At 46.7% G+C, this 25,517-nt stretch overlaps 1 protein-coding gene across 3 annotated transcripts in view; it reads right to left on the minus strand.

Annotated features, from left to right (window-relative positions):
- Window positions 1–25,517, minus strand: part of LOC138295241 (zinc finger protein 268-like) — a 64,182-nt gene that overhangs the window by 14,241 nt on the left and 24,424 nt on the right. For all 3 annotated transcript variants that reach the window (XM_069233437.1, XM_069233436.1, XM_069233435.1), the window contains exon 2: window positions 4,288–4,396. The gene's annotated coding sequence lies outside the window, so the exon portion shown is untranslated. The remainder of the gene's footprint in view (window positions 1–4,287; window positions 4,397–25,517) is intronic.

Consider the following 25,517-nt stretch of genomic DNA (forward strand, 5'->3'; position numbering starts at 1 on the left):
ATAACTAATCCTGGATTTGCAAAAATGACATCTAGGGTGTGTCCAGCAAGGTGTGTGTAGCATCTGGTGTAAGTTCAGTGTGACTAGGCCAGTAAATGTTTAGGTCCCCAAAAATGCATAGGTTATTGTGTAGTGTTATAAGGTTTGAAGCAGTGTCTAACAATCTCTCTGGGAATGTTGCATTGCTAGCTGATGGTCTATAAAGGAGGAGGAAGTTACAGGAGGATGTAGGTGTCAGGGTTCACCTGGTCATTAGGGCCTCACAACCTTTATGAAAGTCTCACCAGTTTTGGTGAGATCTTATGTTTGCTTTAATATAACAGTCCACCTCATCTTTTCCCTATACGATGTTGACTGATAGTTTGAAAACCTGGAGGACTGGCTCCAGCCATGGCATCTCCTAACCATGATTCAGTTAAGAAGAGTAAGTAAGGTTGTATGTCTGTCAGTAGGTCGCAGATGTGGTGCTTGGTTTTAGAGCGTGATCGAGCATTTGTTAGTAGGCAGTTTCGAGAATGGGTTTTTGGTAGCGGTGTGACTGTTTTGTAGAAGAGTGAGCAGTATTTTTTTTTACTTGAAGCAAGTGTGCCATTAGCACTCTTACTAACTGTAAGAGGGTCACAATAGTGTTGTTTTTCTTTATCATATTCCTTGTCTAGACAGCTTAGAAGGCATTTTGTAGGGTCTGCACGTGTTGTGAGGGAGATGATGGTTGAGTCAGATGGTGTTTTTGTAGAGTAGCTTTACTGTGTAATAGGCATGGAAAAGTGAGGTTATGAAGAGCGTCAGCTTGTTTATTTTGTTTGTGTCTGTTTAGGGTCGAAGATGTATGGGTTAGGGTTGGTCGTGGAGCATGAGTCAAATTTTAAGACTTAACTGTGCAATGGATGAGAGGCGGGTGAATGAGAATGGTTTTGTTTTTAGATCTGTTATTGGGGTTGTTGAATGAAAATTTGGGAGTAAAGATGGTTTAGGATGTGTGTTATTTGTGTAGTCATATTGATGGGAATAGGTGTATATTTCCAATTTGTGATGGAAAGTATTATGAAGGTGTGTGCAAGATTTTGTTGTGCTGCTGTGTGTGTATGTTTTGTTTCTGTGGAGTAATGGAGAGGAGATCCACATGTAGCGGTTTAATGAGAAGGATTTGTATGTAAATTATTGCTGATGAGTGGAACATGTATGGTGTAGGGGTGGTAATGCATGTTGGAGAAGAGTGTATGAGGTGTGTAAGAGGGGATGGACAAGAGCTATGAGTGTGTGTTAGATTTGATCACTGGAAGAGGTAATGTGTGTGGGAGTGGAGTGTAAAGATGGTTTGGTTTTGTGTTTCGGGTAATAAGAGGAAGATGTTTGTTGATGGTATGGTGGAAGGCTAATTAAAGGTTTTGTGGTGACAAAAAAGGGTCTGTTATGAGGAAGTAAAGGAGAGTTCTGTATGACTAGGGAGTGTGTGTTCGGATACATTAAAGTTATGTTTTACTGTGGGATAGTGTTGTGTTGGTGAATTGTGGATGTTAGTGGTATAGGATACAGTGGTGTTTTGACAATGAAATCTTTGTGAGATTTGCTTGTGATATGCGAATATTGAGTATTTGCTGAGAAAGTGTTACTATGTTTTTGGATGTGGATGGTGACGATGGTTGCTGGTAAATGTCAAAAGGACAGTATTTCGGGCATTAGGCTCGACCTGGCCAAAACATGCAACTACCCTTGTCCTCTCTGCCCTTGATGAGACACCCTGAACCCTAGGCTTAAATAGCCCTGTTGCTCAATGGGAACCCTAGCCCTAACCAATCAGAACCCTGAACCCTAAACCTAAACCTAAACCTTAGAGCCAATGGGAGAACTGGCCCTATTAACTGGTCCCAACCCTAGCCCTATTAGCCAATCAAATCCTAAGCCCCAAGTCCAATCAGAACCCTAGCCCTAACAACCAATCAGAAACTCAAAGCCTTAGCCCAGTAGACACCCTAGCCACCAATCAGTATTCAAATCCTAAGCTCTTAGCCCAGTGGTAACCCTAGCAACCAATCAGAACCCCTAGTCCTAACAGTCAATTAATACTGAAACCCTAAGCCTTTAGTCCAAAAGAAATCGTACTCCTAGCAACTGATCAGAGCACAGGATGCAACAACCAGTAAAAACTTACATAAGGGGTAAGAGAACTTAAGAACAGGCTGCTAGGGCAGAGAGGTGCTGCTCAATTCAGAATCTCCTTGGATACAGACAGGCTCAAGCCACACTATAGCTTCCTGAATTCCACTCTCCAGGTAAGGCTTAAATCTGAAACCAGTAAAATACTGCTTTTCGTGCACTTAAACGAATCACCTTTTCAAGCCAAAAATGAGTGCTACATAAAATTTCCAAAGACAGTTTACACCATAAAGCAGATTAAGCAGTCTATTAAGCACACTCTGGTTAGCCACTGAGGTGTATTTCACCACCAGGTAAATTTAAACAGTCAGGGGTAGGGGGAAAAAGCATTTACATTTGTTTTTAAGACTACACAGAAAGTCAGAGTTCCTACCACCTTCTTTGTCTCTTGATCACTGGACTGTTTAGGGCACAGAGAAGTTGGGGTGGGGGGAGGGGGGGGGGGGGGGGAAACAAAACAGAGGAGGCTGTCTTGGGGGTTCCCTCCACAGATTTAAAGGCCCAGTGCAGGTATGAGAGGAGGGCTCAGGGTTGCCTGGGAGCTAGTGCGTCAATCAGCAAGAACAGGCTGCTGGAGTAGGGGGCTGTTCCTAATTTCAGACTCTCCTTGGATACAGACAGGCTCAATCCACACTTTGTAGCTTCCTGAATTAAGGCCAAATCTGAAGCCACAAAAATACTGCTTTTCAAGCACTTAAACTAATGACTTTTTCAAGCCCAAAACGAGTGCTACATACACTACCCAAAGACAGGTTAAACCATAAAGCAGACTCAGCAGTGCAGTATCTTACTCACACTCCGGCTAGCCACTGAGCTGTTTTACATTTTTAACATTTTGGGGGGGACTAATACAGTATAGAGGGGGGAAAAAATAGGAGAGCTATATAAACAAAATCACGGGTAGAACAAAACAGAGGTTTTAAAGTACAAAATTTGCAGAAACCGAGAGGTAAATTCAAACAAAAGCTACATGCACATTCCAAAGACAGTTGAAACCATAAAGCAGATTGAGCAGCCTCTTACACACTCATGCCTCCCTTCCCTCAGCTTATTGAACGAGTGGCTGGGACCCACGCCTAGGCATACCTGTGGCCACTTAAGGCATCTTGTGTTCATTTGCTGATTTTGGCCCGGGGCCCGGCCCATTGCTCAAGGGGGAGGGAGCCGCACAGCACCACTCCCTGGGGCGATTTCGCCCCTCGGCACCCCACTCCAGGGCCCACCCAATAAATGGTGGGTGCCCTGGACTCAAAGGAACCGTGGCTCCTGGATCCAGTGGGAGCCAGCAATGCCCCCCCCCGCAGGGGAAACAGATCTAAAGTCTCCTTACAGCATTTTTAAGCTCCTGCCAGATGGTAGCAGACTGTTTGCTCTTGCTTGGCTGGAGCTTTGAAATTGCTCCAGCCAACCAAGAACAAACACAGATTTCCCAGCCCCCGCCAAAGCAGGCAGGGAAACCACCTTGTCCCAGGGGGGATCACACCAGGACATGCAGGAGCCTGGCATGGGAAATGGGCCCCCAGGGGGTCATTAATGGCTCAAGGAAGAGTGCCACATGGCCCCCACTCTCCTTTCAATTCCATCTGGGGGCTGGGTGATGTGGTGCCCGGTCCAAAAACCAGCCAAGAGATCCCCCCCAGTACTATTGCGGCAGAGTCCCAGGGGATGAGGTCCCTGGGGCTAAATTAAGCCTCATGCCCTAAAGTAACTAACTTGCGCTCTTGCCATGCACTGCTTGTAATCTCACAGTACAGCACTCATTACATCTTAGATAACATCATTGATAATATCAATGTAATATTTGCAGTCAAATTTTTGAGCAAAAAAACTGTGCATGGCGGTGTTGCAAGTTTTAGTTACCTTAGGGCATGAGTTATAGTTACTTGAAATAACTAGCTATAACAGCTGAATTTCTATGGTTTTGCACTATTTAAAATGTGAGCTTAATTATAACGCACTTGTAACCTTTGTTATATATATATATACACACACACACACACACACACACACACACATATACATATATACATACACACATATACACACACACACACACACACACCTAGTGGCGGTCACTAGGTAGTTATAGTTAGGACCATGTTTCCATAGAAAAAGTGTTTTTTTACTTGCCTATATCTTCGCCACCGTTTGACGAATCTTCACAAAATTTTCAAACAAAAGGTGCCCTAGTGATTCTTGTTGCACCCAGCAAGTTTCAGGGTGATCTGTCAAGCCGGGGCTGAGAAGAAAAAAACAAAAAACAAAAAAAAAGGTTAATTCTCACAGGGCCTCTGAACAAGGCCTCAGCCTGAACCAATTAACAGAATTACACCAGACTTGGCAGAAGACTAGCTTTCGGAATGCAGCCTGTGCTTTCGCTTATATGGTGTGAATCCGTTCAGTAGTTTTTGATATTAAAGGGAATACAAATTTCTATATCTCTGGCTGCTACGACTTTGCGAAGATTAAGAGCTCATACACAACAAATGCACAGCTCTGATTTGCCGCCAACACTTCAAACCAGCTTCAAGCCAGGAATTGTTGGCAGCCATCCTGGAACTCTGCTTGAGCCAAGTCCCACAAAAAAAGCGTGAAGAAAATAAATACAAGAATCACCCTGAACCCTTAGAAAAAGCCCCAAAAAAGCATTAAAAAAATATATATATTTACTGCAAAATTGTGACATATTTCAAGGAATTAATTTTTTTAAGCCTGTGTTTGTTTTTCAATAAGCCCCCGGCTGGGACAGGTCCCGGGCGTGTTTTTTGTTTTTTTAAACAGGGGGAGCTCTGGTCCCTCCCTAAGCTCCAGGGACCACCACCTCCCCAGGGCTATTGTTAAAGTAAAGGCAGTGAGGGGGGGGGGGGGGGTAGATGAGGGGAGGCTGCGCAGACCACCACCTCCCCCAGGCTACAATGTAATTCTATGTGAGGAACTGCGAGGACCCCCTCACCTCCCTGGGGCATAACAGAAATATGGTGCAGGCGGGCGTGCACACCCCCCAGCCCAGGGGACCACCACTTTCCAGGGGCTATAATGTAAGCATTCAGCCCCCCTGCAGTCCCAGGAACCACCACTTCCCTGGGGCATAAAAAAAATATGGTGAAGGGGCTGAGCTCGTTGGAGAAGGGCCGCGCAGCCCCCCCCCCCTCGAGGAGCCACTGATTACCCTGGGAAATGCCTCGCCCCAGGGCAAGCTTTTGCCATATCCCGGGGTGGCCACCCCTAGGACATAGATGTTTGCTGTGGCTTGGCTGCAACTTTACAGCTGACACCAAGCCACAGCAAACGCTCTGCTCCGATAAATGGAGAGCTATTAAACAGCTCTCCCTTCATCTGAGCAGAGGTTTCCTCTGCCTGTCTGATCGCAGAGATGCAGGCAGGCACAAAGAAGACACGGTTTTCAAGTAACTATAACTCACGACCTTAAGTAACTATAACTTCCGCCCCCGCCATGCAGAGTTTTTTCTTCAACAAATCGGAGTGATAATGTTTCACTTATGTTTTTTTTTTTAAACCAACTTTTATTGATTTATAAATGTAAAAATAAGTCGCAGAGAAGGCACATTTCATTATCGTATTACATTTGCTTACAGATTCATAGATTAACAGGTCCATTTAGCACTTGGATGGGATAGAATGTTCACGTTCCGGTAGAGCCCAGCCACACATCCCAGATCTTATGGTATTTGCCTACACAACCCCTTGCTTGGTAGGCAGATCATTCCAGTTGGACACACCAGTCCATCCCCCTCCTCCACTGTTGTAGCAAGGGTGGGGCCTGAGATGCCCAGCACCTAGCAATGTCTTGTTTTGCAATAAGTAAGACCGTGCCCACAAGTGTGTGGATCGCCCTGGAGCCCCCAATGCCCTCCATTACCCCAAGTAGAGCAACCTTGAGGGAGGCCATCAAGGTGAAATTCAGCAGAGTAGAGAGTTCACGCAGGATGTGTGACCAGTATAGTTGAATCTTGGGGCAGGACCATTCTATGTGGAAGAGGTCTGCCGGTGAGTGAAGGCATCTGTCGCATTGAGAGTTCGGTCGGAGCCCAGCACAAAGGAGTCGGGCTGGGGTCAGATAGGCACAGTGCAAGAAATACATCTGCACCATACGCAGCCTGGCTGGGATTGCGAGAACGTGCGGTGCCATCAATGCATCCCGCCAGTCTTCCTTATCTAGGGGGTCAATTCAAGCTTCCCAACGGACCCGTAGGTGCTGGAGGGGTGGAGAGGCGTTCAGTGTGAGGGAGCAGTAAATCTGCAACCCCCCCCCTCCAACCACTCAGAGCCCCCATCATCGCCTTTGCCTCCATAGAATTGAATTCAGGTATCTGGGTATCATTCTTAACATGGGCACGCAGTGCATGTCTGAGCTGTAAAAACTTGTGAAATTGAGTCAGAATCAGGGCATATGTTTCTTGGAGTTGGTGGAAAGACATCATGCGCGTACCCTCCCAGACATCTCCCACTACCATGATGCCTATGGCGTCCCAGCGTGTGAAGCCTTCAAGATTGGTAATCTCATATGGCCACGTTCCCCACCATAGAGGGGTGTGTTGGGTGACCCGGTCCTATCACCCAATCAGTTTTTGGGCCGCGAGCCACCCATACAGGACCTGGCTGTTGACTTCCAGTTCCGTACAACATGTCCATAAGGTGTGCGAACCCCACTGTTGACAGTTCTAAACGATAGGTTGATTTGTCTTATCCCCCTGTGAGCCATTCGTTGATGGGGAGTACCTGTGCTGCCAAGTAGTAGAAATATAAATTAGACACAGCCAGACCGCCGTCGTACACACCGCGCTGGCATGTGTACCAGGATAGCCGCCATCGGCCCTCACGACTTATAAAGGAACAGGCCACAGCATCAATCTCCCGAAACCTGAGGCGGGGAATCCGGATGGAGAGGTTTTGGGGGAAATACAGAAAACAGGGTAGGACAAGCATTTTATAGAGTGCTATGTGACCCATGGCATTTAGCAGCAGGGTCTGCCATTTTCCCAGGTCTGCTTTCACCCTGTGGGCAAGCGGGGTAATATTGAGGGCCCAGGACAAGGATGAGTCAAGCGCCACTTTCATGCCAAGGTACATGAAGCTTAAACATCGGATCGGAATGGTCGTTTGGCAATCAACCAGGGCGCAAGACTCTGAAAACAGGACCAACAGAGATTTTGTGGAGTTCATCTTAAGGCCAGAGGACTCACCAAAAAATGTGCAGCAATTGAAGACACCTAGGGCCGCTTATCTCTGGTGGTGATAAATAAAGCAGGACATCATTGGCATAAAGCGCTATGCGGTCTTCCTCTCCTCTCACCCATCGCCATCTGTAAGAGGCTGGCCTGGTTTGTAGTGGGTACCTTGGATACCTACACCAGGTCCAGTTATCCCTTATTAGTGAAATGTAGTAGTGTTCTAGCAGCTTAGGCTGAAATAGGAGACGTGCAAAGCTCCTGCAATACCACTTATAGTCACACAGTACTTATAAACAAGTAAAGACAATACTCCGTGTTAACAAAAATAAAAGTATTTATTTGGGTGACAGTACCAAAAATATCTTGGAGAACACTCCTTCTGGAGGTAAGTATTATACACAATATATACACTAGACACCAAAATAAGGCACGTAATTAGGCATAGGATAGTGCAAACAATAGGAAATGCTATAGAATGCAATGAGAGAAAATAGGTCTGGGGCACACAAACCATATACTAAGAAAGTGAAATGGGAATCACAAATTCCCCCCTAGACAAGTGTAGTGTGTGCAGAATCGCTGGGAGTGTAAGAATACAGTAAAGTAAGTAAATTACCCCACTCAAGAGCCAAGAAAAGCAGGAGTAAAGTACTGCAAGTTTCCTTAGGATACACTATACCTTGTGATTGGGATTTTGCAGCAGCCAACCAAGTCCTGCAAAGGAAGGAGACCAAGTCCAGAAGTCGAAAGAAGTTCCAGGAAGGACAGGAGCCCCTGCAAACCCAGAAGAGGGTGCAAAAGAAGAGTCCCCCGGTTGGACAAAGAATGCAGAAATGCACCCTAGGAAGAAGCCAGTGGGTTCTTGTGTGATGCCTTGGTCGAGTTTTGCGTCACCTAGGCAACCAGGAGGGACTTGGGGGCCTCAACGCTGTGTGAGGAGGAAGAGGGGCCTCTCAGCACTTCAGAGAGCCGTCAGTGCACCAGATAGCACCCACGGGAGTCCCAGGACACAGGGACAAAGGAGGTGCAAAATGCGGTTGGTGCAGCACTACAAAGGAAGGTCCCATGCCGCTGGAGAACAACTCAGCGAGTTGAGTGTCGCAGGATAGAGGGCTGGGGACCTGGGCTAGGCTGTGCACGAAGGAATTTTGCAAATAGTGCACAGAGGCTTCAGGAGGTGAAGATGCGGTGCACAGGGGTACTGACGTTCTGGGGGGAAGGCAAGGTCTTACCTCCTCCAAATTGCGACAGCAGGACCTCAGGACAGTGTGTGTTGATGGGTCCACCCTCTGTGTTCCAAGGAGCACGCTCGTCGCTGTGAGTGGAGTCCAAGAGAACCCGGCCGTCGACTTAGAAGGTGCCTGCGTGAGCAGGGGAGTGACTCCGTCATCCCATGGGAGATTTCTTCGGTCCTTCTGGTGCAGAGTGAAGACAGGGAGTCCTCAGAGCGTGCAAACCGTGGAAACTGTTGCCGGCTGCAGCTTAAGTTGCAGAAGAAAAGTATCCCTTGTGTATACTTTGTTGCCGTTACAGCGGTTCCTGGAGCAGGCTGAGTTTATCTTAGGTCAGAGGATGAAGTAGTAGTTGCAGAGGATTCCTGCTGGAAACTTGCAAGTAGAATCTGAAGAGAACCCACAGGAGAGACCCTAAATAGCCCTGAGAAGGGGGGGAGATTGGCTACCTTATCAGATACGGACCTATCAGGAGGGGTCTCTGACATCACCTGCTGACACTGGCCACTCAGAGGCCTCCAGAGTGCCCCCCACACCTTGCAAAGCAAGATAGCTAAAGTCTGGGAGACACTGGTGGTGGACAGGGGAGTGGTCACTCGCCTTTCCTTTGTCCAGTTTCGCACCAGAGCAGGAACAAGGGGTCCCTGAACCAGTGTAAACTGGCTTATGGAAGGAGGGCAACATCTGAGCCCTTCAAAGCATTTCCAGAGGCTGGGGGAGGCTACCCCTCCACAGCCTGTAACACCTATTTCCAAAGGGAGAGGGTGTAACACCCTGCTCCCAAAGGCAATGCTTTATTCTGCCTTCCTGGGACTGAGCTGCTCAGACCCCCAGGAGGGCAGAACCCGGTCTGAGGTGGCAGCAGCTGTAGCTGCAGTGCAAGACTCCGAGAGCTGGTTTGGCAGTACAGGGGGTCAATAGTTGAGCCCCCAGGATGCATGGAATTGGCTCCCCAATACCAGGTTTGGAATTGGCGGACAATTACATGATCTCAGACACCTTACATGGCCATATTCGGAGTTACCATTGTGAAGCTACATATAGGTATTGACCTATATGTAGTGCATGTGTGTAATGGCGTCCCCGCACTCAGAGTCCCAGGAAATGGTCCTGAACTATATGGGGGCACCTTTGCTAGTGCAAGGGTGCCCTCACACTTTGCACCTAGCCTTCAGCAAGTGAAGGTTAGACATACAGGTGACTTATAAGTTACTTAAGTGCAGTGAAAATAGCTGTGAAATACACCTCGCGTTCCAAAAGGAGTGTCCGGGCCTCAAGAGATGTAACTTGGGCTTGTTTCTCCCTCTCCCGTCATCGCAGAAGACCCTTCGCATGACCACAGATTGAGGCCCTGCCTGCTGCCCAGAGAGTGATATGGGACTGGACCGACCCAATATTGTCACTGAAGTAGTGTTAAACCTCTCTGCGGAGGTCCGCAGAGTAGGCATAGTCTTGCAAAAACCATGCATTGAAACACTACCTATGTCTCCAACTCTGCTCTGTGTGGCCAATGGTCATAGATATAGGGGCATGATCGGAGAGGCCGTGAGCGTGTATCTGAATTTGGGTAACTAGGGAGAGGTCAGTGGTCGGTGCAAGGATCAGGTCTATACGGGCTTGGGTGTGGTGCGCCGCTGAGGTGTGGATATAGCGCCAGTGGCGGAGATGCCACGACCGCCATGTATCACAGAGGCCCGTGATCATCATCCAACAGGTAAGAGATAGGGAGTGCCTGCAGCGAGTGTCCAACAGGGGACCCGTGATGCCTAGGTTCGGGTCTAAGACTGCGTTCATGTAGCCGCCTATATAAGTAGGTTGATGTTATGCCCATCTAACCACCCAGTCTCCTATACTTCCCCTCCCAACTTGAAGAAGCATCTGTTGCCTTAGAAAAGCCCAGGCAAACGAAAAGAAAAGGTAAGGTGAACCTCTAGTGGTGTGGAGTGGTGGACTCCTCCATTGAGTCCGATCTCATCTACGTTCCACTGCTGGCCCATGCTGAGCCCTTCGTTTGCCCCACCCCCACAGGCCGTCAAATGGGTGGAGTTTGACAGTCCTTCTTCCGGAGCGGTGTGCCCCGGTGATGCCGGACCGTGGGAGGCCTCCCTCTGCGACGATGGCAAGGGGGTGTCCGCCCCATGAGCTCCACCGGGAATCGGTGTCTTCTGCGGCGGGAACCAGCGCAAGGGCATCCCAGGTGGCCGGAGCACTCCAGGTCTGTCCCAGGGAGAACATCCAGAGTACACCCAGAGCGAGATGAGGATCCTCTGGCACCTTCCCGAAGCGGTCGCTCCTCCGTCACCCAGGCCGCCTCCGGTGTATCAAAAAAGTGCACCTTGCTCGCATATAGGACCTTAAGGCAGGTCGGGAAAAGGAGCATATACTTTAAGTGTAGCGCCCTCAGTTTTTGTTTTACCTGTTTATAGGAGTGCCGTTTTGCCTGGACCTCTCAGGAGTAGACCAAGAAGATCACAATCCTCGAGTTCTGATAGTGGAATTCCAGCTGAGCACGGGTCTCATGCAGGACAGCGCCCCTATCACGAAAGTTGAGGAAGCAGGCAATGAGCGCCCTGGGCGGTGCCCCCGGCGAAGGCCTCACAGAGAGGGCCCTGTGGGCATGCTCAATGGCATACCACGTGGACAGTCTGTCCGAGAGCACCCACGATCTGAGCCAAGCCTCCAAGAACTCCACGGGCTGGGTTCCTCTGCCGCCTCCAGGAACCCCACGAAACGCATGTTATTCCGTCTTGAGCGATTGTCTGCATCCTCTGCATGTTGCTGTAACTCATGTGTGCAAGTTAGAAGTCAGGACACCTTGGCTTTGAGATCGCGGACCTAATCTTCCACTGTCGATACACGAGTTTGTCTCGGTGAGACGTTTTTGAGGTCTTGGCGCAGCAGCACCATGTCTACTCTGACCTCCCCAATTTTTTTCTCTTCCACTGCTTGGGAGGATTGTATACCACGTAGGATCTTGTCAGTGTCTCCCTCAGTCTCTGGTCAGGGCAGGAGCCCCCGCTGCATCACCCCCGGGTGCCCCAGCTGGGTAGTGAACTTGTCAAAACGAGGTTGAGGGGAGGATGATTTTGTTTTTTCCATGGTGCCAAGGGCCAATGTGTTGTAGGCGCAGCTAGATCCGCAATGCTGTGGGAGGTCCAGTTCCCCTCCGCCGGGCCCAGCAGAGTCCAGCTGCACAAAGCCTGCCCAGCGATACTGGCCTCAGATGGCTGGGGGCCAGCAGGCGAGCCCCATTGTGTTCTACGGGCCGGGGAGCGCCGGGTCGGGACCAGGCTCAGGCCACCTCATCGCAGGCCCACCTCGTTCTCTCAGAGCCACGGGCTCAGCCGGCTTAGTAAATTAGGTCCCTGGCAGGTCTCAGGGGCCATCAGGAGAGTCTCGTGGCCACTCCTTCCAGCTCTGGTCACCTCACGCTCTGAGGCCTGCCAGCTGCACGATCCAAGCCACTGGGGTCCTGGTCTATGGAGTCACTGTGCCCCAGGAATCACCAGGGAGCAGCGGTACCCCTCCGTCAAGGGAAGCCACCAGTCCTCACCTCCACTGCCAGATCAGGCACGTGTATCCAGGCAAGAGGGACAGACGATGGGAGGGGAAGGGGGGCAGTCCCTCGTCCTCAGCTCCAGGAGCTACCATCCGGCGAGAGGCGTTCCGGGCTGCGACTCCAATCTTAGCAGGCGCCCACCATCATGGGCACCCATTGTCCGGGGTCCTCGAGGGGGCCAGTCAATCCATGCATCGGGAGGCTTGCTGCACACCCACAGCTATCTGCAGGTCTCTCCACAGTCAGATAGGGCTCCCAGCTTCAGCTCGGTGATCTCTGCATGACGTGGATGGCAGTGGTTGATGGAGGGGTCCGAAGCACTCTCAAAGTGTGGCCGCCATCTTAACGCCCCAAGCCACACCTCATTTATGTTTTTAATTAAGTTATAGAAGTTGTTGCGAGTGCTGTAATATCTGGGTGAATTAGCTATAACTTGCGCCTTCGCCATGCACTGCTATCTTAGAGTGCGAATTATAGTCAATTGAAAGAACTCTAACTAGAAGTGCTGAACTTCTATGGTTTTGTTTGAGTAAATTCAGAGCCCAACTATCATGTCCCTGTAAACTTTGTTTTTTTCCCCAGTGAATTTCTATTATTATTATATATATATATTTTTTATTTCCTAACTATAACACTCTAACCTTGTTTTGTCAGTGAATTTCTATGTTTTTAAACATGCACTTACTTTAATTACTACACTTTAATCCAACCACTGCAGCGCACGGCCTTTAGACAGGCCCTTCAACTAACCCCCTGTAACCACCCAACCTTGTGCAGTGGGGGTTGGCTGCAGAGCCCCTATACTCACTCAACCCTGCATCCTCTTGCCCTCTGTTTCTGTCTTTCTGCTAGTTTCTTGCCACCTTTTTGTCGGTCTTTGTCAATTTCTTGCCCTCTGATTTGGATTTTCTGACCATTTCTTCCCCTTGGTTTGTGCATTTCTGCTCATATCTTGCCCTATATGCTTGTGCCTCTTGCCTGTTTTCTGCATATTTCTTGCCCTTGGTTTCTGCCTTTATGCTAGTTTTTTGCCCTGTTTCTGCCTTTATGCTTGTGTATTCCTCTGTGCCTCTGTTTTCTGGTTGTTTCTTACCCTCTGTTGGTGCATTTCTGCTAATTTCTGCCCAGTTTGTGCCTCTGTGCCCATTTGCTGGTTGTTCCTTGCCCTCAGTTTGTGCCTCTCTGCCCATTGTCTGCTTCTTTCCTGCCCTCGGTGTCTCTATGCCCGTTTCTTGTCCTATGTTTCTGCCTTTCTGCTGGTTTCTTCCCTCCGTCTGTGCCCTTCTGCTGGTTTTATGTTCATTTTTTGTCCTCTTTTTATGCCCCTGTCTGTTCTTCTGCTCATTTGATGCCCTGTTCGGGCTATCTGGGACTGCAGGTGGAGCCTCAAGGCCTCCCCTGCGGTCCCAGCCGACTCCTTGTCACAGAGAGAGAGAGCTGCTAAATTTGCTCCGAGTAGGTGGCGGTCCACAGGTCTGAAGCAGAGTCCCAAGACGGCTGCCAACACTTCCTGGTTGAAGTGATGGCAGCCAATCAGAGCTGTGCATTTCCCTGCACAAGGCGTCATTCACAAAGCCGTCACAGCCAGAGATATACAAATTTGAATTTAAATAAGTGTTTCCAATGTTAATTCCCATAGACATGCCTACAGGCCGGTCTACTAAATGGAATTACACCAAATTTGGCGGAAAGGTAGATATAGTCTGCAATTGAGCCTTTTTCTTATTTGGTGTAGATCCGTTCAGCATTTTAGGATAAATTTAAGAAAATCCATATTCGTATATCTAGGGGTTCGACGATTTCACGAATAATGATGAGTTGGTGCAGGGAAATGCACAGTTGACTGGCTTCCAATACTTCAACCAGGAAAAAGTGAAAAAAAAGAAAAGGGGCCGGGGTAGGTAGGGACACCCTGATCACTTAGCTCTGATGTTGGGGTCCCAGAGGGACCCCGCAGGGCAAAAAACACTTGCCACGAATTTGCAATGACGCTGCAAATTTGTGCCAAAAATAAAAATAATTTTAAAAAAAGAAAAAAAAAGTGCAGTCTCCCATGCTTGTTTTGTTAAAGTCCCTGGGTAGGCCAGGTCCTGGGGCATGTTAAAAATAAAGAAGGGGTACACGGGGCCACGACCTCAGCTTATTTATGCGCTGGGAATTGCCACCTCCCTGGGGCTTTAATTCAATAGGGTCTGCCTTTGCGGGCGGCCTTATAATAGGGAGGGTTCTGCATCTCCCCTCACCCTGTGTTCCCCAGAGACCACCACAAGGTTTGTATTATATGCAGTGGGCACTTGACACCTTCAACAACCCCCTTTCCCCCCCCGGCAACCCCCACCTCCATAGGGCTGCACTCAAATACTGAAGGGGTTCCATCCCTGAAACCCCCGGTCCCAGGGACCACCACCTCCCTGGTGGAAATTCAGATGTTGGATGGCCCCCCCGCGAGAAGCCACTAATGGCCCTGGGAACCAAACCCACCTCCCCCCGCTCCTGCAATGTTCTGAAGGGCCCACCGCTGGGACATAGCTGTTTCTTGTGCCTTGGCGGGAGCTTTGACAGCTCAAGCCAAGTCACAGCAAGCACTCCGCTTCGAGCAAGTGAGAGCTATCAAACCAGATGTTTCCTCAGTTCCCATCCCCAGACAACCTCCAAGTGTTTGCAGCCATCTTGGGTATCCTTAGCTCTGGTGCTGGGGTCCCAGCCAGAGCAAAAAACAAAACAAAAAACTAAAAACTGGGGGGTGGGCTAATTCTTTTAATTGTACTTAGGGGGTGGGTCCCACTACCTTCCAAGGGCTTACATCTTATGATATGCGGGGGAGCCATGGCCCCTCCCTGCAGCCCCAGGGAATGCCACCCCCCGGGACTAAGTTGAAACCATAAAGGGGGTCTGTTCCGGACACCTGACCCCGGGACTGTTTATCTTTGGAGGTGTGTGTCTGTGTGGGGAAGGGGGGGTACATCCCCGGGCTGGCTCCTGCTATATCCCGGAGTGCCTTTCCCCAGGACATAGATATTTTCTCTGACTTGGTGGGAGTTTTGACAGCTGCGCCAAGTCAGAGCAAACAACTCTACTCCCAGCAAGTGAGAGCTGTCAAACAGCTCTAGCTTGATGGGAGCTGAGTTACATCTGTTTCCGTGGCCCCAGACGTGCAAGCAGGGAAACAGACAAAACAATTGCTCTCAGACAGGGAGCTGCATGTTGTCATGTTGTCTGTGATAGCAATGCCGGTTCTCACAGGAAGCGGGGAGCTGGCTGGGACCGCGAGGGCAATGAGGCCCACCCCACATCCCAAAGGGAGCAATAAAAGGCAAGCTAAAAGGTGAGAAACTAGCGGAAAGAGGAAAAATAATGTACAGAAATGAGCAGAAAGTGGCAAAATAAAGTCATAAAACAGCAGCAAGGGAAAAAAGCACTAAAAAAACAACAACAAAAAAAAGTTTTGCTGCAAATTTCTCTAACATCTCTAGCAGAGATGTTGGTAAGTCACACCGCGAAAAAAAAAAAAAAAAAAAAAAAAAATGTGTGTTCTCCCGCACTTGAATTAGTTAAGCCCCATGGAGAGCCCAGCCCCGGGAGCATATAAAAAAAAATAAAGGGGGTGGGGCCTGGCACCTCCCCTCCCCCCTTCCTCCTGGGCTTATTTATGCCCCGGGATCTGCCACGAAGGGGACCGAAAGAAGCAGAATAAAGGACAGAAACCAGCAGAAAAAGGCAAAAATCAAGGTAAAAAATAAGCAGAGAGAGACAAGATAAAGGTGAAAAACGAGCATAGAGGCAGAATAAAGGTGAGAAACGAGCAGAAAGAGGCAAGAAAGGTGAGAAACGAGCAAAAAGAAGCAAAATAAAAGGTCCGCCATCAGCAGAAAGAGGTAAAATAAAGGTGAGAAACGAGCAGAAAGAGGCAGAAGAAAGGTTAGAAATGCACAAAAGGAGGCAAAAAAGGTGAGAAAAAAAAGAGGCAAAATAACGGTAAGAAACCAGCAGCAAGACAAAAAAGCACTTTAAAAAAATATTTTGCCGTGAATTTGTGGTGACGTCGCAAAGTAGTGGCTATTTTTTTTCTTTAAGTGTGGTCTCCTGCGCTTGTTTTAGTAAGTACCCTGGGTGGGTTAGGTTGCCTGAGGCATTTAAAAAATAAATGAGGAAGCCACTAGTCTGGGCTTATATATGCCCCAGAGACAGACACGAAAGCAGCAGAACGAGGCAAATTAAAGGACAGAAGCACGCAGAAAGAGGCAGAATAATTTGCAGAAAGGCAAGATAAAGGTGAGAAACATGCAGAATAAAGGTCAACAGCGAGCAGAAAAGGTGAGGTAAAAAATGAAAGTGCCAAAATAAAGGCCAGCATCGAACAGAAAGGGCCGAAATAAATGTGAGAAACTAGCAGAATGAGCAAAATGAATGCCAGAAACCAGCAAAAGGCAAAATAAATGTGAGAACAAGTAGCAAGAGGCAGAATAAAGGTCAGCAACAAGCAGAACGAGGCAAAATAAAGGTGAGAAACGTGCAGAAAGGTGCAACATAGAGAGGATGATCGAGTAGAGAAGAGGCAGAAAAACAAGCAGAAAATGAGCAGAGGAGGCACAAAAGCAGAGGCAGCAGAGGGTAGTGGACTGCAGGCAAGTTGGATAGGAGGACAGTCATTGGGAGCGGATACAAGGACTTTCTCCCATGTGCCCCTTCTTTTTTTTTTTTACCACGCACCCACTGAAAGACCTAATCATACACTCATGTACCCACTGGCACACACTCAGGCACTCATGCACCCACTCACAGATCCATTCAAGCACTTATCCGCTCACAGACTCGCTGAGAGAGAGAGAGACTGTTCTGCTTAGCTTCAATCTAAGAGGGAACGAAGCAAAAGAATGCAGCACTCAGTCTGAGTAATTAATTTATTAGGGCACTTCCCACATCTCAAACAAAAGCACACAAAAATATAAACATTAGCATTTAACTTGAATGCAGTAAAACATATGTAAATATCAAAATAATCACAGCAGTTAAACAATGATAGGCAGAAAAATTGCAATACATCAACAATGAATATGTGCAGTGTATATGTATATATGCACAGTAAAGCTAGGTAATAAAGAATTAAAATGCATCACCATCGGGGTTGATTTCTTCATCCTTGCCAAAACAAACAGCTAGATATGCCAAACAAGGCCCCAATCGGGTCTGGCACAAGCGGTACCTGAAGCTGCTCACTGACTGACTGGAAGATTTTGTCCCAAAGTTAGTTATAAAAGGACATAGGAAGCAGATATAAAGCCAATCGTCAACCTCACAATGTCATCTTCAACATTCACTTGGAAGTGATGGAAACATCTTGCTAACCCGCTGAGGTTTAGAATAAAGCATCCATTTTGTATAAAAAGCCATCCTCTTAAAGTTGGCACCTCTCAAGGCTTCATGGGAAAAAATATTATACTGCTTACATCAATGAAGATCTATCACACAGCCTGTTGGAATCATTATCCTATTTAGATCAGAAGGAAGAATGATTGCAGGTTTCTCTTGCTGAAGAATTTGGTACCTATTACCAACCCCTGTTTGTTTTTGCACCCACAAGGCTTGAGTAATCTTGGAAGACAGTGATTCGAATCGGTAGCAGGTTGAAGAAAGCATTGACTGGATTTAATGGGAAATCTGAAAAAACTAAAATCTTAAAGAATTTGGGATTGCAGGATTATTAGTCTTGAGTTGTTCTCATGCTTTTACTTTGCCCCTACTATAACATCTTGAATTTTAAAGAAGCCCAACTCTGCCCAGTCATCTATAAGTTTTCTAGGAAGCAGGAGCCCATATGCTCCAGCTTCCTCTAAACAGAATGATGGATGAAAGTGAATAAAGTGATAGAGCTGTTGCATTTCGACACCTCTGGACCATAGCAGATATGAAACCTTATATCGAGTACACTTCGGGAGCCACAGTATTTTGAGAAAACTGGATATTTGAATATTATTTTCTAAGAGCATCTGGTTGAGGTAGAAATTAGAATCACCTGACACATGGGGGCAGCATTAAAAATCCAATCCATGTATGCTGCCTCATAATACTTCTTAAAATAGGGTAAAGCTAGGCCTCCATCCTCAACAGCCAGCTGAAGTGATTCCAGCCGAATACAAGGTTTTGTGCTTGTCCAAATAAAGTGACGAAGCACATAATTTTAAATCTTTAAAAACGTTTTGAGGGACTTTGATCATTACGTTTTAAAAAATGAATAGGAACAGCTGAAGTATCATCATTTTGACCAAAGCGATGCAACAAATTATTGTTAAAGGGGAATTCTGCCACTTATGCACAACAGCTTGTGCCTTTTTACTAGTGGAGAGATAGTTGAGCGAAAAAAGATCTGACATGTTTCCTACTTTTTCCTTCCTTATTTTTTTTTTTTAAGTAAGGCCATATAAGCAATGGCTTCCCCTTTAATGAATTCCTTACATGACTCCCAAATTGAAAAGATGGAAGCAGTTGCCTCATTCCTAACTGAGAACTCAGCAACTCATGCCCTTAAAACTGAAATCCTACCCTCATCGGTTAATAAAGATTTGTCTAGGGGCCACCTAGGTCTCTCCATCTGTCTTGCTGGAAGAGACAGTTGGACCATTGGAACCGAATGGTCCAAAAGGGGGTTGAACATTACGCTTGAGGCAGCCCTGTTCCAGTAATGAGAAACTAGGAAAAAAATAATAATAATAATAATCCTTGAGGCCGAATTAACCCTTAAAAAAAAAAAAAAAAAAAAAAAAAAAACCAACAGGTATAGTCTTGTGCCTGAGGATAATAGAGCCATCAGGGATCCTGAAGTGCCAAATCACAAATAAAAATTTGCCAAATATTGCAAAGCTCGCAGATTTTCTGTGCTTAGATTTTTGCGAGATGCATAGAGTTTCATGTCTTGAATTATACTGAAGTTGCCTCCTACCAAGTGGCCAGAAAACATACTCAAAAGATCATAAAGGTTCTCCAGGGAGGCTATCTCATCCTAAAAAGGGCATAAAAGCTTGAAATATGAACCAATAGTACCCCCCATTTGGACATTAACCACTACCCATCTGGCTTGGGGTCTTGATAGACCTGAATAACTTCTTCTTGAAATTTCCAAGTTAGAAGAACAGCAACCCCATGTACAGCCACGCTAGCAGAGGCAAAAAACAGAATGAGAGATGAAGACAGGAGTGCTAGGAGGATTGCCTGCTCCTTAAAGAGAGTCTCCTGAAATAAAATGACCTGAATTTGGGAGGATCTTAACCACTAAAGTATAGCTCTTTATTTGTGGGAAATATTGAGCCAATTAGCATTGCAAGAAGCGATTTTGAAAGAGCTGTAAGGACGCAGATTACTCTGTCCGGCGATCATTTAGCGAACAAATTAGGAACCTTGGAGTCAATAGCTCGAAAGGGCCCGCCTCCCCTAAAATCTGCCCTGAAAACCTACATGGGAAAAAAAAAACAAAAGACAACTTCTGAACTACTTGCACATTTTTCACCCCCCACCACATTGTGATTCCACCCCCCCCTACCATTGGAAGAGGCCTAACCCGTCATGACCCCACCTCCTAGTGGCATCCAAACCAACCCTGTGATCAACACCCCAAAACCTAATTTGGAGTGCACTGGCATGGCACCCTCAAAACCTGCATCCTGGAAGTGAGGAGGCCGCACATAGGCCAGGATGTATACACATTAGATAAACATTACGTAAATGAGATTATGGGAATATCCCCTCATTATTGATGCATCTCAAATCTTAATGTGGAATTCAATCTTGCTACAATCTTTATGCTTACTGGGTAATTTACTAGAAGTAGAGTTACTACTTAGGGAGCCCAAAAAAATCCCTTGCCTGCTGGACACTTTGAAAAACGTGGGCCTGACCCTTAAAAAAGAAAAAAAAAAAAATCCTTACATTTTGCAAGTTGAACAATGCCAGCTGGGGCACAAGCCTTTTGAAATCAACGGGGCTAATAAATTCAAAATGTTGACATGCATTTGCTATAGACAAGTTGAAGAAGACCTAAAAAGGAAAATTGCTCCCTGAGTTGAACACTGTCATTTTTATGGCTTGTGAAAAGATTTGTTATTTGATCATGAAGTCACCAAAGTAGACCAATATGGTGCGCGGATACTCTGAGTTAAGGGATCTTGCTGCGGGAACCCTATGAGCCCGCATGATGCTTAGGTCTGAATAAGCTGCGGCCTTATCAGGAAGAATGCATTTGTAGATAAGGTCTGTAATCATTTTAGAGACCGTAGATGTTGCTTCCGCCTCTTCGAAAATTTCAACAAATCTGAGACATGAACATCTGGATCTGTGTTCGTCTCCATCAAGTTTATACTGAAGGTCCCAGAGTTCTGACTGGATCTGGTTTGTCGAAGTTTCATAGCCCTAATGTATGTCCTCGAGATCAGAGCCCCTGTGTTTTATTTGGGTTATCCCAGAAAGATGCAAAATGTTGGAATTGAGCTGAGCCAGATGTTTGTGGGTTTTCCTATGTGCCTCCTTATGTGAAAATTTCAGAGTACGTAATTCAATAAGGATCTGATTAAGCATATTTTCAACAGTTAATTTAGGAGGTGTATCTGGGGAGTTTGTGGAATTTGAGTTGGATGAACGAATAGATAAAGTCTGAATGTGGATGAGATTGCTGTTGGGCGGTGGATCTAGTACCAAATAAGACAGGTCTGTAATCATTGGATCAACTGTGTTGATCACTGGATTATTTAGTGCTTTATTAGACAGGCAAAATCTTTTCTTTTTCACTCCCCTTTTTATTACACACTGAAAATAAGGGATGAGAGGGCTTTCTGTTATGATGATCCGCAAAAGAAGATGAGCCGGAGGGTGGAAGGGTATCCATGCTTGCAGAGGAGAGCCCTGCCTGGTCCTCAGGAAAGGGATCACTCCTTTATCGACTTGAGATCAGTAATGCCTGGGCTGACCCAGACTTCTGCAGCACCACAGAGCTGGAGTTGGTTGAAGCAGATACCATAGGAGATATAGGAGCAATTGTAGTTTCCTGAGGCCCATCAGAGTCTCTTAAAGATAACTCCATATGGTCTTGCTTGGGGCCCGACCTTTGCTTTCCCAGTAAAGGAATCAAGCTCTTCAACTGCTAGCTTTCAGGGTCTTCCAAGCTGTGCGTGATTTCAATAAAGCATCACTAGCAATATGCTTAAATCTCGGCTAGAAGACGTTTTACAGGGGGACGACGGAGGAAAACTATAGCACAACAGGCCACATCTGTACTACACAGACAGCTTCCACTACACCACCCTAGATTCACACTCCACCTAGGGAGCTGCCTACTAGTGCAACATCCCGAGTCTGCTTCAACTCCTGTGTGGCTCTTAGTCCTTGGCCTTTGGCCCCAATACAAAGAAGTGCCAGAGAATGCAAGGACAACCCAGAAATTTACAAAGGGCTTTGTAATCTCTTAAACCAGTAGCTACAATACCAAAACTAGTGAAAAAGCAATGCTGGAAAGCAGCCCTATGCTGGTAAATTATAAGAACCAGGTCGCTGGATGAAATGCAACTTGTAGTAACAAGTTGGCTGACAAGACAGGTGTTCCTGTATATTTCCTATATATGTAGCAGGAGGCAGGTGGCTCTGAATAAATGCATACACCTTTAAAATCAGATAAAGGGCTTAATGTTTGCACAAGCGTTTTAATATTGGATGGCAGCATATATAATATGGCAAAATAATGCTTGATTCTGGCTTGCTGCTTGGCTACTGGTAAGATAATTGGAGTATTGGATAATTGGAGTACCCATCTAGAAGGCCTTTGGCTGTATGAAGTACTACAGTACTATACATATTGAAATAAGAGTATTGAACAAAGATTTGAAGTGACTGGTTGTAATGGAGGTTTAGTGAGACATTCAAAGCCAAGTCTCATTAATCATGGTAAACTGAGCTGTCAAACAAGTGAGAAAAGAGAATTCTTTTACCTGGCTCTCTTGCATCTCTTTGAACCATGGCATACACCAAATGTGGCAGAAAGCTAGCTTTAGTTACACAGTGTGTGCTTTTGCTTATTTGGCATGAATCCGTTCAGTAGTATAAGATATTGAAGGAAAAATAAATTAGTATATCTAGGATCCTTTGCAGTGAATTCATGAAAAAAGGTGAGCTCTCGAACAGGGAAATGCACAGGTCTGATTGGCTGCCAATACTTCAATCAGGAAGTGCCACCTTCCTGGGGATTACTTTTAAGTAAATGCGGAGAACCCAGCACCCACGAGGACCACCACCTCACCAGGGCACATTTATTTATGAAATTTTGGAGGGGTTGGGTGGGGAGGGGGAATTTTTGACTCTGCCCCTGCGCAGACCCTGGGACCGCCACCTTTCTGGCGTAGACCTTTTAAAATATATTGGGGTCTGTTGCGGACCCCCTGGCCCCTCGGATCACCACCTCCCTGGGCAGAACTTTTAAAATCTGTAGGAGGCTGCGCAGCACCCCTCCTTGAGGAGGGACAGATGGCCCTGGTTGCGCCAACCCCCAGGGCCGGCTCCTTCTACGTCCCAGAGTGCCCACCTGTAATGCTATTGGTGTTTAACTATAGACTCCATCTTGACACATCGGTGGCGCACGGTTTTTCCACACCAAGCTTGTTTTCGCTTTTTCTCACCAGCACAGTTACACCATGCAGGACATAACATGGGGGATGTGGAAGGTAGAGGTGATAAGATTCTCAGCCTGAGAATGTTCTCATCAAGGAAAGTACAGCTCATCTGTCTCTGGAATGCGCATTTAGAGCAGGGCCCGCTCCTTTGCATGTTTTCAACGCAGAGAGTACATTTATTTTATATCTGGGGAGTGCCTTAATAAATTCATTACTAAGTGTAAGAGTGCTGCATTCTTTTAAATTGTTTCCTCTTAGTTCAAGGTAGCGCATCATACCACCCCTGGGACATAGCTGTTTGCTTTCTGTAACTGAGAGCTGTCAAACAGCACTCCCTTACAGAAAGAGGATTTTCATCTAGATTCCTGAACACAAATGTGGGTGCGGGAAGACAGCTGAAAACATTGCTCCCACAAGCAAGCAGCTGGTATTTAAAGCAGCTCCTTGTTTCCTTGAGCAATGTCGGCTCCTGCAGTAGATGGGAGGTGGTGAGACTGCGGTGCCTTAAGGCTGCCCCATGGTTCCAAAACAGAGGGCAAGAAACAAGCAGAAAGGCACAAACAGAATGCAATAAACAAACAGAAAGACAGAAATAGAGGGCAGAAACTAGCAGAATGGGACAAACAGTGCAAGAAAGGAGAAGAAAGGCACAGAGTGCCAGAAACAAGCAGAAAGGCACACATGGAGAAGAAACGGAGAGAGGGGCACAAACTGAGGGCAAGAAACAAGCAGAAAGGTAGAAACAGAGGGCAGGACACAAGCCTAAAACAAGCAGAAAACTGGCAGAGGGGTAGAAATAGAGGGCAAGAAATCAGCAGAAAGGCACAGAGGGTTAGAATTGAGCAAAAAGGCATAGAGGGCAAGAAATTAGCAGAAAATAGGAAGAAACAGAAGGCAAGAAACAGGCAGAGAGGCACAAACAGAGGTCAGGAAATGGGCAGAGGCACAAACAAGACGCCAAGAAATGGGAGGAGAGGCACAAACAGAGGGCTTGAACTGAGCAGAAAGGTAGAAACCCAGGGCAAAAAATGGGCAGAGAATCACAAACAGAGCAAGAAATGGGCAGAGAGGCGCAAACACAGGTCAAGAAAGGAGTAGAATGGCACATACAAAGGGTAAGAAACGATGCATCATTGGGTGATTATAGTGGCCTTGTTCGGTTATAGGGGGTTGGGCGCAGGGCCTGGCCATTGTTAGATTACCATATAGGAATTAAAATAAATGTTGAAAAAACAAATTTACTGGGGAAAAAAAATAAAAAAAAGTGAAGGTTACAGGGACATTATAGTTACGTTCTGAATTTACTTGTACAAAACCAGAGAAATTCAGCAGTGAGAGTTCTTTTAAGGAATTATAACTTGCGCCCTAAGGAAACTATAACTCGCACCCTCACCATGCACTGCTAATTACCCCAGATATTACAGCAGTCATGACAACTTCTATAACATCCTTAAAAGTATAAATTAAACATCATCAGTGAAATTCTTGAAGAAAAAAAAACTGTGCATGGCGGTGGTGGGGGTGCAAGTTATAGTTACCTTAGGGCGCAAGTTATAGTTACTTAAAAGAAGCCCAACTGTAAGTGTTGAATTTCTATGATTGTGTGAATACATTTAGAACCCAACTACAACGTCCCGGACGACAACGGAGAGTGATGCCTTTCTTCTGGAGGGAGATCTTCCGTGACTTTCAGAAGTGTGGAGGTCCTCTTGGAGTTTGTAGATTCCATCCGATGTCCAAGCAACCTCTCATCGGCAACTGTTGAGTCCTGTGTGCAGCAGGCTGAGTTTAGTGCCTTTTACCTTGTGCAGCAGGACTTCAGTTCTCCAGCCTTGGGTCTTCTTTGTTGCTGGTTTTGTGTCCTTGGAATCTGAATCTCTGATCTAGGGGTGCCCACTAAATACTGTATTTAGTGGGAGTTTAGAGGAGTCCCTAGTAGTGGGTTGTCTACCTTAGGGTGGCTACACCCACTAAGTGAGTACTTCCTATGGGCAGAGGTCACTTCCCTTCGCCAGACTGGCTGTTTTCCTTCTATTCAAGATGGAGGAAAATGAAATGGGGAGGGGCCACCTTGCATGTAAGACCTTAGGGGTGGTGCAAGCTGGGGCTGACCACTCCTCTTGTCCTTTGTGTGTTTTCCCGCTGTTGTTCCTGCCAAAAGTGGGGGGTTCCAATGGGGGCGGCCATCTGCAGCTAGCATCAGGCTTGGGGGTCAAGTTTCAAGGGTTGTAAGCTCTTTGAAGCTCGTTACCAGGGCAGTGCACATTCCTGGGGGAGTTGTGATAGCATCTCTGCCCAAGAAGGGAGAGCAGGATCTCTCCACCCCTGGGTTCCAGAATCTTGTCTGGTGGTGGCAGTCTGGTTGTGACTGGCCAGCAACCATGCCAAGGTTAGTTAGCTTTGCAGGGGTCACCTCTACTGTGGTCCATGGGTACCTTTTGCAATAAATCCACTACTGGTACCTGTTTGGATTTATCATTCTGAGTTGTTTGATACCAAACAACCCAAGGTTCAGAGTGGCCACCATGTAGCTCTCAAACTCATACTGACTAGTGTCCAGCACATGCATTTAAAATGGTTTCTCTTTGGGGACGACACTGTAGGTGCATACTGTTCATGCAGCTATGCCGTCACATACAGTATACAGCAGTGGTTCCCAACCTGTGGGCTGGGGACCCCTGGTCCGCGGCTGCTTAAAAAATGTAATATTATTAGGTCCCAGCTATCAGTA

The sequence above is a fragment of the Pleurodeles waltl genome, chromosome 5 (assembly GCF_031143425.1).
Source record: "Pleurodeles waltl isolate 20211129_DDA chromosome 5, aPleWal1.hap1.20221129, whole genome shotgun sequence".
NCBI lineage: Eukaryota > Metazoa > Chordata > Amphibia > Caudata > Salamandridae > Pleurodeles > Pleurodeles waltl.